We start from the raw sequence: 5,000 nt of genomic DNA, 5'->3' as shown, positions 1-5,000 counted from the left end.
TTCGTGAAAACGACTCTTCTTCCTCCAAAAATACCTCCCAGGGTTTATTTTGGTTTGTCGTGAGTCAGTGGGCGAGGAAGGCCCTGTAGAAACATTCTCCGAGTACCGTAGATCAGAGTCTGAACGCAGCAGAGAGCTCTAGTGTCACCGTTCTGCTATGGGCGCAATGCACTTAACAGTAGGACTGCTATCCCTGCCGTGCTAATCCACTCTTACTTATACAATAGCGCGCAGCGATATGAATAGATGCTCGTTATATATCCATATGACGATCTGTGTTAGTAGATCGAAGTAGGCCTAGTTCCTACCCGGATCAATCTATCAATATCAGTCCGTCTCAGACAGTCAGACTTCATTCTCCAGAGCTGCAGTGTAGTGTCAGCCAGTCAGGTGAACTCTGTGCAATGAAAGAGCTGGTTTGTAGCCAAACAGCTTTGTAGAGGGGCTGAACAATGAACCACGCTGCTTCACCACTGGTTCCCCCCCCCGCGCAGGGAACCACCCGGACAGGAAGCTGAAATCACATCCAGGAATTGAGGGTAGGAGATAACCCGCGATGACCTCACAGTACTATTTCCTGTTTGTTTACCCTTGTTGTCGCTTGTGTACTCGCCGACACCGTTTCGCAGGAGAACTAAGAAATCATGTTTTTATGAGACGTGTGTGTGTGTGGGTCCACAGTTTACCACAGGTTCTGCCTGCCTGCCTGTCTGAGTTAGTTATAACGTGTGAGATGGACAGGAAAAGGCCGATATGGAGGGGAAACGTGAACGACGGTTTTGCTCCATTCATTCATTGAGGCCGATGGGAGATTTTTGTGTTGGGATTCTGACCTAAATGCACACACACACACACGCACACACACACCGCCCCCCCCCCCCCAAACCCCTCAGCTCCTCGAATGCTCAGTAAAGTCTGTACCCTTGTCAGATAATCCATTTGTCCCATTATAGCTCGTGAGCCCCAGGTCTATTTCCACTCGACTGCACCGAGGGACCTCTCCACTCTCTATTTAAAGGTCTGGAGGAGTTCCACACTCCCACTTGTCAGGGAGGGCCAGCCTGCTCACATGGCCAGGCCAGGCAGCTCTGGGGCCAGCCACGGCAGCGACCGAACACCCGCGCCCTTAGTTTGACTCCACTTGACCTCCGTTCTGGAGGACCGAGAATCGGGCACAAACAGTGCTTCCTCCCCTTTCAAGAAGTTGGATCCCAGAGTTCTGTGTCGGGTTGGTTCTCCCTGATTTCGATTGTGAAACCGCCTCTCAGCCTTGATGAAATGGGCTACAACTGGCCCCCTAGTTGTTCACAAACAATTAATCTGGATCAGCTAGCTCGACCTGATCCTGGATAGCAAAAGAAGAATCAGGATCTGTGAATCGATGATTCACTGTCTTGCTTAGCCAAATGTATCGATTGATTGTAAGTCGCTTTGGAATAAGGCCGTCTGCTAAATGCCAAACATGTAAAATGTAAATGGATCGTTTTCAGATCCAGATTTAAACGTTTTTAACAACTGGGCCCTGAGGCCTAGGTCTATTAGTTTAATGTGCCAACCCCCCCTCACCCCCGCCCCCATAGACCGCACACAGACACTGTTGGAAGTGTGTGTGTGTGTGTCTGTGCGTGTCCGTCTATACGAGGGATATTTATAGCCCTCCCCCTAGGCTGCTGGGTGTGAACCGGGCTCGGACAGAGGTCTGCGTTACGTCAATAGTGACTTGTTTTGAGTCCCCCGCCCGCCGTCCATCTTTCCCCCAGAGTCAGACTGTGTGTCATTTCCTTGTTATGCTGCGTTATCAGCAGACTCATCTTCTATACCGGTCGTGTTGCATTTGGGAAAGCACTGCGATGGAGGGCGGGCGAGAGGAGGGTGCGATTGACAGACGTTTAGTTAAGGCCATGACCTTCTGGAAAGGTCCGTTAATAGTAATATGTGTCATCGATTGTTAGAGGAAGATCGTTTAGCAGATTAGAGCGTTGTTTGTCTACAGGGATTCCTATAATGTTTATTCAATTTAGTAGGTGAAACGTCTGTTATACTAATATGTGTCATCGATTGTTAGATGAAGATCGTTTAGCAGATTAGAGCGTTGTTTGTCTACAGGGATTCCAATAATGTTTATTCATTTTAGTAGAAGGTGAAGTTAGTTTGGCCCAATTTGGATCTAACAGTATACACACAGTGGCATTAAATGCATTCCATTCAGTGTTGACATAACCTCATTGGTTGAATTTCCCTTCTTCTTTTTTCTTCTGTTTTTTAGGATTCCATGAATGCCTTGGCCCTGGATCTGGACTACCCAGCACTCCGGAAAAACAAAAACATAGATGCCTTTCTAAACAGATGTAAGCCATTTCCTTTTTCTGTTTGTTTATTAGGATCCCCATTAGCTAATGCCAGGACATTAGCTAGTCTTCCTGGGGTCCGACACAAAAATCCTATTTGGACAATTGTCAACATTATATAGGCCTACATACAGAAAATGGTCAACATTGTATACATACATCCCAATAACAAAAGAAAGGAATAAAATATATATAAAAATAAATAAATAATAATAATAATAATAATAATAATAAATGAAATAACAGATCAGCAAACAAGATAAATCATCTACTGTTCATTCAGAGTTAATTGTGTTAAGTGCTCTTTTATTGTTTTCTGGGAAGTGCCTCTAGAATTAGTTTTGCTAACATTGCTTGGGTAAAGAGTTCTATCCTGTAATGGCTCTGTAAACTACAGTAGATTTGAGTAGATTTGTCCGAGGTCTAGGTGGTAAGAGATATCCTGAAATGGCCTGCATGGTCAGATAGTTACCGTATGTTCATTTCTGATATACACGACTACTTGGTCAGAAAAGTACTGTGGTTTCTTGTCAGGGGGAATTACTGTGGGTTTCTTACAGGGGGAATTGTTGTCAAGCAGACCTTGATAAGATGTCCGTGCCTTTAGCCATAACTATCTCCATATCTGAGGCAGAGAGATACCTTAGGTACTTACAGTAAGCTCCTGATAAGCGTAGCATAGCGTACTGTTGTGGACTTTTTCCGCCGAGCGAAAACATGCCCTTTTTTGGATAAATAAAGAGGTTGCATCTAAATTAGGATGAGAGAGCTGCACTGATATAGCCTATCCTCATCCGGTTCACACTGGAAGACTTCATTCTGAGTTATACTGTATGTTCAATATGTGACCTGCTCTAGTGTTTTGGTCCGCATGTCAGCAACCAATCAACATGTTTAGACTTTTCTTTTGAAACACGGAACTACTAGTTCTCAATGTTGTTGAGAATCACGACACAAACTCACTTTGTCGAGCCAAAATACTGCAACAACGCAATGGATTGGGTGAGTAATCCCCCCCACTGCTACCTAGTTAACTGGAACACTACTTTACATTGTTAGCAGGCTCACAAAACAAGCTGTGTTAGTTGACTAGCGATGTGAACGCGGAAATGTATTCACATTTTTCGAAAGGAAAGTCCGATCATTACATCGGATCCCGACATGCGGACCAAAGCATTAGAACGTGACAAGTATCTGACCCCTTTGCATCATCAGTTCTAGGTCTGTCATAGGGTGTCTTAGTTGCAACAGAATCAGAATATATTTTTCTACATCCAATGTACAAGCACACAGGAATAAACATCTTTGACTTAGGTTCTTCAACATTGGTGTCATCGTAGCCAGATACAAAATCACAATAATAGAGTAAAGTAAACTAAGTAAAGTAAGTAATAATACAGTAATAAAGTGATAAAGTGATGCAACTGAACACATTTTTTCCCCCCTTCTATCACGGAGACTGCCAATGGCCCCGGGCCTGAGCTAGATTACTCTTCCTGCTACGACTGGTGAACTGATGATTCACTTGCTTAGTCAAATGTATTGATTGTAAGTCGCTTGGGAATAAGGCGTCTGCTAAATGCCAAAAATGTAAAATAAATGTAAATGATGGTAGTCGTACTACAGCGGAACCAGTCATACTACAGGGGGATCATCATGTATGTATAAAGTATGTATAACCAGGGGTGCACATAACTGGTGCGCCAGTGCGCATGCGTCGCCAAAATGCATGCTGCGCGGCAGACCAGCTGCATGAAGGCGCTCTTGCGCACCAACAGCTGGGAGCGCTGGGAGAGGAATTTACTTCCTCAAAATCCAACTGCTGACTGCTGACTGCTGCATCACTGAGGCACCCGACGAGCCGTCAAAATGTCAAAGAAGCAAGCCCCACTAAGTAACTATTTGCCGGCGCTTCCCCTCACGAAAACATTCGGAAAGTATCGTAACTCGTACTTTCATTCCGCGTATCGCGTATCGCACGGTTATCACGGTTATCACGCCGACACGTGAACATTCAGTCCCGAACGACTCGTGGCTAAAAGGAAAAACAACACCAAGGCACTTCACGTTTCTTTTCTCTGAAGCTTTCAAACGTTCAGACGTTTGTTTTACAGCTTCATTATCGCACCTCGACCCCTGACCCAGGGAATATGGTTGGGAATTCTATTAGAAAAAGAAAAAAAAAAGACTTCGTTGCACAATCAAAATAATGAGCTATTTAAAGTGATGGCCTACATTACAACATCCTCTACCATGGTTGAAATTGAGGACAGTGATAACTTACAGCAGTCAAGAGAGCAGTGATGATGATGATTAAGCTTGTAGCATAAATAAATGCTTAGGCTGTAACTTTTTGTTGAAAAGTTGATTTCAGTGTTTACAGAACAGAACAGAGCAGTGCTTAAAGAGATGTCAGTTGATTTCATTGTGTTTAAAGGAGTCTGACAGACTTTCATGCTTAAAGAGCAGTCATTTGATTTTGCATTTGTTTCTTTTGTTTTGCACACAATAATTTGTTCGTTCATCTTTATTTATGAATAAATGTCGTTTTGCTAATATAAGTTATCCATGTATCCCTTTTTCATCCATCCTGTGGGACGGGTCGTGACTCGCAAGCTCGGGGAGCACCAAGCAGCATCCCTAGGTGCTCCT

At 44.1% G+C, this 5,000-nt stretch overlaps 1 pseudogene across 1 annotated transcript in view; it reads left to right on the top strand.

Annotated features, from left to right (window-relative positions):
• Positions 1-5,000, top strand: part of LOC308159676 (rho-associated protein kinase 2-like) — a 43,101-nt pseudogene that overhangs the window by 2,833 nt on the left and 35,268 nt on the right. Inside the window, exon 2 of the transcript XR_013938032.1 lies at positions 2,267-2,348. The product of XR_013938032.1 is annotated as a rho-associated protein kinase 2-like (transcript). The remainder of the gene's footprint in view (positions 1-2,266; positions 2,349-5,000) is intronic.

This window comes from Nansenia antarctica (assembly GCF_963989245.1).
Source record: "Nansenia antarctica genome assembly, chromosome: 6".
NCBI classification, from domain to species: domain Eukaryota; kingdom Metazoa; phylum Chordata; class Actinopteri; order Argentiniformes; family Microstomatidae; genus Nansenia; species Nansenia antarctica.
The sequence above is the reverse complement of the archived record's forward strand: the minus strand, read 5'-3'. Positions and strand labels throughout refer to the sequence as shown.